This window comes from Bos javanicus, chromosome 9, assembly GCF_032452875.1.
Source record: "Bos javanicus breed banteng chromosome 9, ARS-OSU_banteng_1.0, whole genome shotgun sequence".
NCBI lineage: Eukaryota > Metazoa > Chordata > Mammalia > Artiodactyla > Bovidae > Bos > Bos javanicus.
In genome coordinates this window covers 1586507-1600621 of record NC_083876.1, presented here as the reverse complement: position 1 = coordinate 1600621, position 14115 = coordinate 1586507, and positions in this window count along the sequence as shown.

Genomic DNA, 14115 nt, shown 5'->3' with positions numbered 1-14115 from the left:
TGTGCAGTTACATACATTTCTTTTTGATGCATTGCTGTGAAATTTGAGAAATAAGAAAGAAGGCTTAGTTAAAGTTATTCTCAGTCCAAGTTATCTTCCATAAACTGTGCTTCTATTCCAAATGACTATTTGATAAAAGGATGCTGATTTTTGTGTGGCTTCTAATGAAGTAATAGCTATGTACTGAACACATGCTCTGAGCCAGAAAGTGTATTAAAATATTTACACAAAATACTTAATTTCCTCATAATAACTGGTCTAAAGGGTAAAAACTATTATAATCTCCAATAGAAAACAAACAAACAAATTAAATTTAGAAATACTAAATAATTTGTCTGTGTCACAGCTAATTTGTTACAAAGGGAAGAAAACTCACCAAATGTAAAAACATTCAGTAATGAAATGACTGCCTTCAAATCTCTCCCATCTAAGCATATTTTTCAGCTTAACATCAGTGTTAAACCCATCATATCAACATGAAAATAATGCCAAGTGTTAAAACACAAGGACATTTCAATGCAAATTGTTTGTAAAAGGAAAAATTGCATATCTTTCAAAGATGGGAGATTTTTCAATATTAAATAAATTGATATTGAAAACAACATAATCACATGCAGTCTGTATGTTAGTTGCTCAGTCATGTCTGACTCTGTGACCCTATGGACTGTAGCATGTCATGCTCCTCTTTCCATGGAGTTATCCAGACAAGAATACTGGAGTGGGTTGCCATTACCTTCTCCAGGGGATCTTCCTGATCTAGGGATCAAACCCAGGTCTCTGACACTATAGGCAGATTCTTTACTGTCTGAGCCACCTGGAAAGGGAATCACATACAAATCAAAGATAACTGTGAATATTGCAAAGTTTGATATTATAAACTGAACAGAAGGTCCAGAAGGTTGGTGACAAGATAGCCACTTAAAATAAATTATTTGAATTATGACAAATTAAATGAGGTATCTGGGAAAACTGATGAAGTCTCAGAATAGTTTCACAATGATAACCCAATGATAATGAAAAATGATAACACTGCTCTTAAGGTAGAAAAATGAAAACAAAATACATTCTTTCACATTGTTATAGTGTTTTATTAGGATTATTCATGCCTATTCCTTCCCCCATAACCCCCCTCCCCAAATTAAATTAATCTCCAACTCATTGTTGATCTGTTCTAATAATAGTATCAGTTCAGTTCAGTTCAGTCGCTCAGTCGTGTCCGACTCTTTGCGACCCCATGAATCACAACACGCCAGGTCTCCCTGTCCATCACCAACTCCCGGAGTTCACTCAGACTCATGTCCATTGAGTCAGTGATGCCATCCAGGCATCTCGTTCTCTGTCGTCCCCTTCTCCTCCTGCCCCCAATCCCTCCCAGCATCAGAGTCTTTTCCAATGAGTCAACTCTTCGAATGAGGTGGCCAAAGTACTGGAGTTTCAGCTTTAGCGTCATTCCCTCCAAAGAAATCCCAGGGCTGATCTCCTTCAGAATGGACTGGTTGGATCTCCTTGCAGTCCAAGGGACTCTCAAGAGTCTTCTCCAACACCACAGTTCAAAAGCATCAATTCTTCAGTGCTCAGCTTTCTTCACAGTCCAACTCTCACATCCATACACTACTACTGGAAAAACCATAGCCTTGACTAGACGAACCTTTGTTGGCAAAGTAATGTCTCTGCTTTTCAATATGCTATCTAGGTTGGTCATAACTTTTCTTCCAAGGAGTAAGCGTCTTTTAATTTCATGGCAGCAGTCACCATCTGCAGTGGTTTTGGAGCCCCAAAAAATAAAGTCTGACACTGTTTCCACTGTTTCCCCATCTATTTCCCATGAAATGATAGGACCAGATGCCATGATCTTCGTTTTCTGAATGTGGAGCTTTAAGCCAATTTTTTCACTCTCCACTTTCACTTTCATCAAGAGGCTTTTGAGTTCCTCTTAACTTTCTGCCATAACGGTGGTGTCATCTGCATATCTGAGGTTATTGATATTTCTCCCAGCAATCTTGATTCCAGCTTGTGCTTCTTCCAGCCCAGCGTTGCTCATGATGTACTCAGCATAGAAGTTAAATAAGCAGGGTGACAATATACAGCCTTGACGTACTGCTTTTCCTATTTGGAACCAATCTGCTTTTCCATGTCCAGTTCTAACTGTTGCTTCCTGACCTGCATATAGGTTTCTCAAGAGGCAAGTCAGGTGGTCTGGTATTCCCATCTCTTTCAGAATTTTCCACAGTTTCTTGTGATCCACACAGTCAAAGGCTTTGGCATAGTCAATAAAGCAGAAATGGATGTTTTCTGAAACTCTCTTGCTTTTTTGATGATCCACCAGATGTTGGCAATTTGATCTCTGGTTTATCTGCCTTTTCTAAAACCAGCTTGAACATCTGGAAGTTCACAGTTCACGTATTGCTGAAGCCTGGCTTGGAGAATTTTGAGCATTACTTTACTAGCCTGTGAGATGAGTGCAATTGTGTGGTAGTTTAATCACGATGTTTTTAATTTTTATAATTTCAAAATTTTATTAAAAATCATGCATTTAGTCACATATTTTGAAATAATGTCACAGGGAAATATGTTTTCATATGTATTATAAGATGTTGATTCAATTTATGAATAGAATAGATTGCCTTTACATGGTCTTATCTGAGGACCTGTTATCCTCCTGATGGCAGCCTCTACTTCTCAGAGTAAAGAAGTCTCCCAACATCAATAGGAAGAGTTATGTTGACTCCTTCTCTTTTGTTATTCAAATAACTATTACTATGACCATGGAAAATGTATTCTTGTGCTTTAAACATTATTTCACGAACTTCTACTAAAATTCATTTAGGATTTGATCTAGGACTGTGTTCCAATCTCCATGTTTAGTGATTTTCAGTATAGATTTTGTTGGCAATGCACACTGCTTTTCAGTCTTTCCTGTTGTCATTCCTAGTTGTTGTTTGAAGGAATGACTTTGAGGCAGTTGATGTTGAAGACATTGAAGTAGAAGCTTTTGTATAAAATCAAAAGGTGATTAAAAAACAAAAACAAAAACAGTATTAAATCCCACCAGCAGTGTGGAAGACCCCGATTCAATTCCTGGGTCAGGAAGATACCCTGGAAAAAGGGTAGGCAACCCATCCCAGTGTTCTTGGGATTCCCTTGTGGCTCAGCTGGTAAAGAATTCACCTGAAATGCAGGAGACCTGGGTTTGATTCCTGAGTTGGGAAGATCCCCTGGAGAAGGGAAAGCCTACCCACTCCAGTATTCTGGCCTGGAGAAATCCATGGACAGTCCATGGGGTTGCAAAGTGTTGGACACGATTGAGCAACTTTCACTTTTATTTTCTTTCAAATCCAGCAAACAAATTATTGAGACTTCTTCCAAGATATTTGATATTGTCACTGTGTTAAGTGTTCAAACAATCTCAAGCAGAGGTAATAAAAGGAATGATCCTAGAAAAACCCTACTAACTAGCCTGAAACTGCTGTATAAAAGTCAAGCTGACTCCAAGTTCAAGAAAGTAAAGAGGCTTCTGAGAAAACATTTGGATAAATATAATAGAAGCACTGGCTGTCTGTAAATGTCATTTCCATATGTAGGTCCAGCTTACATTTAAAATTATAATTACTACTGAATTGCAAAAGGAAGGGAAATGTAAAATGCTCTGTACTCAAAGCAATGAGTAGAACATTTCTATGAATAGGATGTGTTTTAAGTAAAGTAACTTTGGAGAAAAAGAAAATCATGCAATTATTAAAGCAACATGTTTGTGATATGTTTTCCTGAAATCCAAGGGAAGTTTTATATTTGTTTGATTTGTGAGAATTTATGTTTTGGGATGTCATTGCTTTTATTATACAGTAGAAAAATATTCAGAAAATGTAATTAAAATATAAAATCTTGACTCTGGATATAGGCCAAAAATGTTTAATATTCTATTAAAAGTAGATGGATTACAGGATACATGTTTCTTCAAATTATTCCACTCTGTGACTGCTTCCTGTGACCCTTCAAGGGAATCATCTTTCCCTTATCCCCTATAGCAACTGTTTACACAATCTCTTGTGCCTGTGTCCTCCCCTTGATGTTAATTTATTTTTGTATTTTATTCGCATTTCTATCCCAAAGGTCTTGGACAGGGCTTGGCACATAGTAGGTCCAAAGAACATCTTTTCTGAATAAATTATGAAATCATTTTCTTCAAAATGCATTTGTATGGTTCTTAGGGCCATATTATTTGAAACTACTTCAGAGAAAGGGCAATTTTGGGGATGTATTATTTATTGTGTCCAAAAATTTAGTGGTTTGCCTAAGATTAGTCTTCCATGTCTTTCTCTTAGATTTTCAAGATAAAACATCTCTGGGTCCATTTACTATAAAGGGTTACGTTAATGAAGGCTTCTTGCTTTGTTTTATTTGTGTACCTGAGTTCCCACAGGCATCAGAGAAGGAAAACATATACACTGAAAATGAAGTCCCTTAAAATCTGCCCTCCTTTAAGTAGTTACTTTCTTTGGCATTCACTAACCTAGCCAGTGAGCTTCTTAGATAGCAGTAGTAAAGAATCTGCCTGCCAATGCAGAAGACATAAGAAGATGCAGAGGGAACCTGCTGAATAGACCATGGAACCACAAAGAATCAGACAATACTGAGCGACCAAACACACACACACACACACACACACACACACACACCCTAGCTAGTTGTGATGCCATCCAACCATCTCATCCTCTGTCATCCCCTTCTCCTTAACCGCCTTCAATCTTTTCCAGCATCACAGTCTTTTCCAATGAGTCAGTTCTTCACATCAGGTGGCAAAAGTATTGGAGTTTCAGCTTTAGCATCAGTCCTTCCAATGAACATATTCAGGACTGATTTCCTTTAGGATGGACTGGTTGGATTTCCAAGCTGTCCAAGGGACTCTCAAGAGTCTTCTTCAACACCGCAGTTCAAAAGTATCAATTTTTCAGTGCTCAGCTTTCTTTATAGTCTAACTCTCACTTTCATTCATGACTACTGGAAAAACCATAGCTTTGACAAAATGAACCTTTGTTGGCAAAGCAATGTCTCTGCTTTTCAATATGTTATCTAGATTGGTCATAACTTTTCTTGCAAGGAGCAAGCGTCTTTTAATTTCATGGCTGCAGTCACCATCTGCAGTGATTTTGGAGCCCAAGAAAATACAGTCAGCCACTGTTTCCATTGTTTCTGCATCTATTTGCCATGAAGTGGTGGGACCAGATGCCATGATCTTAGTTTTCTGAATGCTGAGTTTTAAGCCAATTTTTTTCATTCTCCTCTTTCACTTTCATCAAGAGGCTTTTCACTTTCTGCCATAAGTGTGGTGTCATCTGCATATCTGAGGTTATTAATATTTCTCCCGGCAACCTTGATTTAAATAAGGTCAAAAGGATGGGGCTCTAATTCTCTCATGAACTTGGGTAAACCCCGGGAGATTGTGAGGAACAGGGAGGACTGGCAAGCTTCAGTCCATGGGGTCACAGAGAATTGGACACAACTGAGCGACTGAACTACAACAACTAATTATCTAGAGCTGGTGCCCTACTAAGAAGAGCTTGGATCTCTCTCTTGGCCATGTGAGGACACAGCAATAGGTGGCCCTTGGCAAGCCAGAAGGAGAGTTCTTTCCAGAACTGAATTGACTTGATTCTTGAACTTCCTAGTTTCTAGAGCTGAGAAAATAAATTCCTGTTGTTTAAGCCGCCTGGCCCATGTTATTTTCCTTATGCAAAGTCCAGCAGATTAAGATAAAGACTAATGGCATGCTTATAGAAGGAAAGATTTTAGTGAAAAATAGAAAAGCTCTTTAAAAAAAAAAATTAAATATGTTGATTTACAAGGTTGCATTTAATTTCTTTCCTACAGGAAACTGACTCTGTTATGTGTATATATATATATATATTTTATATTATTTTTCGTATTCTTTTTTACTATGCTTTATCACAGGATATTGAATATAGTCCCCCATGCTATACAATACTGCCTTGTTGTTTATCCAACCTATATATAATAGCTTGTATCTCCTAATCCTAAAATCCCAGTCAATTTCTCTCCCACCCACCTCCCTCTCAGCAACCACAACTTTGTCCTCTATAATGATAAGTCTATTTTTCTTTCATCAATATGTTAGTTTGTGCTGTATTAGGTTGGCCCAAAATTTGGTTCATTTTTTTTTTCCCAAAAATGTTACAACCTAGTATTTTAGATTTCATCCCACATATAAGTGATATCATATGGTATTTGTCTTTCTAAAACTGGTCTTTAAAATTTAAAAACTAATGAGATATTTCAGGTGGTACACAGTTTTCTATAACTAGAACAATTCAGACAGAGACCAGAATATAATATCCTAAGGAGTTTACCAAATAGTCAAATATCAGAATAGTTTTCAAATTAGGTTAATGATTCCCACACAACCAATACAATATTGTAAAGTAATTAGCCTCCAATTAAAATAAATAAATTTATATTTAAAAAAATGATTCCCAAACATTGATTAATAGACAAATTCCAATTTTTTTCACTCCTGGGTAAAATGAGGATCTTTATTCAATTTTATAAACTTATTTTTAAATAAAAAACTTCCTTGATGTTTTTTCTATTTTTTGACAGTAGAATATTATTTTATTTGAAACTATAATGCAAATTATTGTTGTTATTATACCATTACTGAGAAAAATAAGAAGTTAACAACCCAACATTAGTCTTTTCAGTATTTGTGGAAATTTGAATTATCTGAAACTTCTGGAAGTCCAGGAAGAATAAGACTAGAGGTTATCTTAAAACATTTATATTTTATGATTCATGATCTTTATTACCTCTGATATAGAATATATCAAATATATTGTATAAAAGGGAAAATAATACATAAATTCCTTTTTGGTGGTGAAATCATGGATGCTCTTTATCTTGGAAGGCACTGGACTCGCTTAGCCATTGGTTTCAGTACTCATGCAGCTAGTTAAGATTTAATTCCTCTCCTGATTTGATATGTGCAGTTGTATTTCCTATGACTACTCTGTCTACTCTCAACCATGAATTTCTTCCATTTCCATTTCCTGGCCCCAAATTCTTGGCTCACTTTGGACACTGTCTCAATCCAACATGACTCCTGAGATTGCTCCTTTCTGCAGGGGCATGTACCATACTCTACATCCCATGTCACTTACTTTTTTGGATAAGACTCTAGAGAGTGAGATAGTCAAGTTCCAATATTTCAGCCAAGGTACTGAAATAACCATGCCTAGCTAACCTAGAAAGAATGGAAAGCTCTTTATCTGAGATCTGAGGGGGAGTAGTTTGGGAGTAGAGACTGAAGTTCCTACAAAGGTACCCAAAACTCACTCCCTTGAAGAAATTGCAGGTCTCATTTCTAAGCCAGAGCACTTTCCCAGCAATTGATGACACCTGCCCTCTTTTCATAATGCAGTTTAATTTGGTTTTGTCTGCAAAGCCTTACCAATGGGAACCAGGTTCAGCCTACTTGACAGAGGTCTGAGGATGGTGAAAGTGACCCCAAGATGACATCCTAACCACCTCTGACTACAAGCATTAATGCACAAATATCCGCTGCAGATACAGGAGGCAAAGGAGCCAAGATGTGACTTTATCTGAGCAAATAAAACTAATTTTGCTTTTATAATGGACACACACACACACACAAAATCAGTTCAGACAGGATATTCAGTAAGGACATGAGTATCACTATCCAGTGATAATGAAATGATTCCATTCTCATTACCAAAGGCCCAAGGATCCCACCAGGCCTTCTGGAAATGCCCACTAATTCCCTCCTCACAACTTTATGGTCACAAGGTTAAAGCCACATAGAACACAGCTTCTCCTGAAAAACTGACAGAAAATATTCCCCCTGAACCAGGTTCATCTCATTCGTCTTGGGATTTCACTGCCTCAGGGGTCAGCAAATCAGAGCCCAAGGACAAATCTTATCTGACATTCATTTCAAATCCAAGTTTTATTGGAGCAGAGCTACTCCCACACGTTCATGTGTTGTGTAGGGCTGCTTTCTGTATTATAGCGATCAAATATCCCTCAAGGCCAAAAATATTTTGCTATCTTTCCTTTTTGAGAAAAACTTGCTCACTTCACTGTTATATAATGAGAATCAGAACATTCACCCAGAACTACCTCACTTCGGTCCACAAGAAGTTCCCACAACTCGGTTCAAACACAAACTTTTGTTCAGGACTATGAAATTAGAAAAAGGGTGAGTTATCAGATACATCTAAGAGTTTAGGAACATCTTATATATATCTGCCAGAGAGAAATATTTGAAGAAGTTACCTGATGGCAAAGAATAATAAGCATTGTTTGGACCCCTTTTAGGTGAAAAATAAAAATGTCATTTGTTCTATATCATCTTAATTTATTTGTCAGTTGTACTGTGGTCTCCTTAAACTGGAAACTGAAGGCTGTCTATGCACAGAGTTGTCATTGCTTTTTTGTTTGTTTGTTTTTTGTTTGCTTGTTTTGTTTACTTTATGGCATTTCCTGAAATATGGGCTTCCCTGGTGGCTCAGATGGTAAAGAATCTATGTGGGAGACCTGGGCTTGATCCCTGAGTCAGGAAGATCCCCTGGAGAAGGAAATGGCAATCCACTCCCTTATTCTTGCCTGGGAAATCCCATGAACAGAGGAGCCTGGCGGGCTACAGTCCATGGGATCACAGGGAGTCAGACACGACTGAATGATTAACATACACATTCCCTGAAAGGGAAAAAAAAAATCAATAATTGCATATATAATTACCTCATAAGACAGAAAGGACCAGAGTCAATTATAATGAGTTTTATTCTTATTTTTTTCAATGGAATTTTCTTATTACATATTTTGATTATTTTTGTTTTGATTCAAGTTGCTTAATGTGATCACACAAATATCAGTTGGCCAAAGAGAATGCAAATTGATTCTGCCCCCAGAAATAGATGTTGACTAATTCAAGTTTAATGAGGCTCAAAATAGCATTTTAAGTACACTTTTATTTTTTGTAGACTTTAATCATATCTGTCTTTAGGGCTTGGTTTCAGGAGTGCTGAAGAACTGTTTTGGGCTAACTTTCTCACCTGACAGATTTTCCACAGCTTGCCTGGCTCTGCTCAAGGCCACAACAGCCATAGTTAAAATAGGAGAGGAAAAAAGGAGATTATAATGGAACAAATTTTGACAATATGGAGACAGTTCCGTCCCCCAAATCATTCTGCATAAAAATGGCATGCATTACTTCAAAATTTCACATCTCTGGCAAAAGCTGGACAGATGTCATCTCTACACCAGAGTCCACAGCCCTTGCAGTTATCCTCCCCCGTGGTCAGGTGAATTGGTCCATCTGATAAAGTTGTACAAAGGGCCAGCCTTTAACAGACTGGGGAAAAATTTTTTTTAAATAAGAAAATAACTAAAAATTTAAAAATAAAATTGAAAGACCAGGTAAATGTTAAATTTAAGGTGTGTTATTTGAGCCCAGACTTAGAACATTCATTTTGATTATTTTGAATTATGATTTAAATATTCAGAACTATAATCACTCAGCATTGAAACAAACTCATTCTTCTAATGTATAAGCTGCCTCAGGGAGAAGAACCTCAGTAGGTTTGGAAGCTGTGCCAACTCTCATAGGATACCGATGTGCTATTTAATTTTTTAAAGAAATATATTGTAGAGTAAATAGTGTTCAAATGGCAAACAGCAAGTGAAATGGAACACAACGAAAATCATAACTCCAAACCCCTACATGTGGCTTTTTTCTCTTCTATAATGGATAAATGATGTAAGTGTAATAAGATGTCATAATATTGGATCTGGGACCAAACTTCACTTTACTATTACAGTAAGCCTACTCTTTCAGGGTTTTCCTGATAGCTCAGTTGGTAAAGAATCTGCTTGCAATGCAGGAGACCCTGGCCAATTCATGGGTTGGGAAGATCTACTGGAAAAGGGAAAGGCTACCCACTCCAGTATTCTGGCCTGAAAGAGTTGGACATGACTGAGCAACTTTCTCTCACTTTCACTCTTTCAGTTACTGCTTCTGCAAAAGGGGAAATTTATTAGCATGTGGTCAGGATTCAATGAGACAAATCACATATAGTGTTTTGCAGAATTCCTGGCATCTGAAGTTTGCCCATCATATATTTCCCAGATCCCCTAATCTAGATTCTACTCCTGCCCCACATCCTGAGCTGTGGTGGGGCTGTGGATCTCTCCTGGGCCTCGTCTTTGTCTATTCCATGGATATCATCTGTTAACTCTCCCAGGCATGAGCTCTGCCTGCTTCTTTATCACAGCTTCTGTTTCATGCACAGTATCCACCCAGTAAATATTTGAATCAAAATTTGAACTGATTAATGTATGCTCAAAAGAATAAGTTAGACTCTGCCAGGAAATAAACCACTCAAAAAAGTGACTTAGACCTATTTAGAAGCTTCAGCTACTTTGGATCAAATAATCTAGGCTTCAGTCTCAACTGAACAGCCAATATTGTAGCAATGCTCCTGTGGAAAAATCAATGGATACAAACACCTGTGTATGATTTCTTCATATACAGTAAAAAGTTAGCATAAAAATATGTCTGTATCATACACTATATGAAACAATCCAGAGTTTCTATACACATTATCTTAATTTTGGCTGAAAATTTTACTGTGGCCACTTTACTACTGAGGAAACAGTAATAGGGAGATGACACAGCTGAGCAGCAGGGTCTGAATCTAAGCCTAGTTACTTAACCCCAACAACATGTGCTGAATTAGTTCAAATGCAAACTGCCTTTATTATTTCCCCATGTGTGAGATAATTTGGGGTCATGTGTGGACAAAGACTTACTTTATTTGTTCTAAGTCTAATTTTATTTGAGTGCGGTTTACTCTAACCTGCCTGTCAAACTTGTGATTTCATGAGTGTTTCTGCTTAGGAAAAAAATGAGTGGGTAGCACCATTGGTCTTGAGTTGTTTTAAAAAAACATAAAATAAATAGTTATTTAGGAGGTTTTCAGCTACAGTCACAATCATAAGGTAGTTTGAATATCTGAGGGCTAAGAAACCATATGAAGAAATATCCTGGGAAATGCTACCTACATTTCAACTCATTAAAATATATTTCTCCCTTCTCTGAAGCATAAAATAAACTATCAAATAATTAGATAAGAATTTTTATGGTATACACATAATTATAATGAGGCATTGTACCTGTAGACCATATTATTTATGCAATTTAACTAAAGATATTTTATATATGGATATTCTATTGAAATTTAGTGATAAAAAAGAGTAGAGCTTCTAATGACACTACACATTTTTAGATGTGGAATTAATTTATTTACTAGGAAATTTGGGAATATCAAATTTACATTATATCTCACATTAAGAATAAGAAATAGATGGTTATGTAAAGAGGGTAAACAATGTAGGTGGAGTACGGAGATGAGAAAGTTGTCGGAGTTTTCATTTGCGTGAATCCTGCATCAGAGACAATTAAAGCTGAAGGAAAACACCCTGGTCAAAGCTTCCTTTTTATTTACAAGGAACCAAACTTGAAATTAAACTTATGTCCTCATTTTTACTACCTACCTTCAGAATCAATATCTAGAACACAAGATTAGAACATGTATGCCCTGTGTGAAAACTTAAAGTTAGCTCCCTCCCCCGGCAAAAAAAATGACAAAGAGTAGATTATGTTGCTCATATTCACAAGCCTTTTTTTTTTTTTTTTCACAAGCCTTTTTAGGCTTTGCTGAACTAATCACTCTGAAACTTATTTTAAAATAAGTGTCTCTGTTTGCAAAAATATATATACTTAAAAAAATTATTGGAGCTTAGTTGTTTTACAATGTATGCTTGTTTCGGGGGTACAGCAAAGGGAATCAGTTATACATATCCATTATCCATTTTTAATTTATTTTCCCATATTGGCCATTACAAAGTATTTAATAGAGTTCTCTATGCTGTACAGTAAGTTCTTATTAGTGATCTATTTTATACATATCAATGTATAATGTGTTATGTCAATAGCTCAGTCGTGTCCAACTCTTTGAAACATCATGGACTGTAGCTCACCAGGCTACTCTGTCCAGGGAATTCTCCAAACAAGAATACTGGAGTGGGTAGACATTCCCTACTCCCAGGGGATCTTTCTGACCCAGGGATCAAATCCAGGTCTCCTGTATTGCAGGCAGATTCTTCACCATTGAAAACCACCAGGGAGAATCAATGTATGTCAATCCCAATTTCCTAATTTATCTTTCTGGGCCTTTTCCCTCTGGTAAGTTTTTTTTTTTTCCCCTACATCTGTGACTCTACTTCTGTTTTCTAAATAAGTTCATTTGTACCTATGTTTTAGATTCCATTTATATGATATTTGTATTTGTTGCACCTGATTTACTTCACCCAGTATGACCATCCCTAGGTCCATCAATGTTTCTGCAAATGACATTATTTTGTTCTTTTTATGACTAACATTCCATTGTATATATGTACCACATCTTCTTTACCTGTTCCTCTGTTGATGGACATTTAGGTTGTTTCCATCTCTGAACTATTATAAACTATTATAAACATCTCCATATCTCTGATATGGTAAAAAAAAAAACAAAAACACCTAAATTAAAATGAAAATAATGGATATGTATAGCTGATTCCCTTTGCTGTACCCCTGAAACAAGCATACATTGTAAAACAACTAAATTCCAATAATATTTTTAAAGTACAATTTTTTTTTTTTACAAACAGAGATAGTTATTTTAAAATAAGTTTCAGAGTGATTAGTTCAGCAAACTATTATAAACTATCCTGCAATGAACATTGGATTACACGTATCTTTGCAAATTTGGGTTTTCATTGAGTATATGCTCAGAATTGGGATTTCTGTGTCATATGGTGTTTCCATTTTTAGCTTTTTAAGGAACATCCGTATTGTCCCCAATAGTGATTGTACCAATTAATTTTCCCACTGGCAGTGTAGGAGGGTTCTCTTTTCTCCCACAGCCTCTTCAACATCATCGTTTCTGAATTTTCTGATGATGGCCATTGTGACCAGTGTGAGGTGATACTTCATAGTAGTTTTGATTTGCATTTCTCAAATAATTAGTGATATTGCACATGTTTTAATGTGTTTGTTGACTATCTGTATATCTTTGGAGAAATGTCTATTTAGATCTTCCATCCTTTTTTTTTTATTGGGTTGTTTGTTTGTTTGTTTTATACTGAGCTGCATATGCTATTTTTATATTTTAGAGATGAATCTGTTGTCAGTTGCTCCATTTGCAAATATTTTCTCCCATTGTGAGGATTGCCTTTATGTTCTATTTATCGTTTTCTTTGCTGTGCAAAAGCTTTTACGTTTAATTAGGTCTCATTTTATTTTTTTTCATTACTTTATGAGGTGGATCATAAAAAGGTCATACTGCAATTTATATTGAAGAGGGGTCTGCCTATGTTTTCCTCTAGGAGTTTTATAGTATCTGGTCTTACATTCAGGTCTTTAATCCATTTTGAGTTTATATTTGTGTGTACTATTAGAGTATGTTCTAGTTTCATTCTTTTGCATATAGCTGTTTGGTTTTCCCAGAACCATTTATTGAAAAGACTGTCTTGTTTTCCTTACATAGTCTTGTCTCCTCAGTCTTAGATTAAATGACCATGGGAATATAGATTTAACTCTGGGCTTTCTATATGTTCCATTGATCTATATTTCTATGTTGTGTCATTATCATACTATTTTGATTACTGTAGGTTTGTAGGATAGTTGGAAGTCAGGAAGCCCGATTTCACCAGCTTTTTCTTTCTTAAAGTTGGTTTGACTATTTGGGGTCTTTGGGTGTCCATACAATTTGTGAAATGTTTTGTTCTAATTCTGTGAAAAATGTCATTGGTAATTTGATGGGGATTGCACTGAATTTGTATATTGCTTGGGTAGTATAGTCATTTTCACAAAAGTGTTTTTTCCAATCCAAGAACACAATATATCTCTCCAACTACTTGAGTCATCTTTAATTTCTTTGGTCAGTATCATGATTCCTGTGAACAGATATTTTGCTTCCTTGAAGTGAAGTGAGGTGAAGTCACTCAGTCATGTCTGACTCTTTGTGACTCCATGGGCTG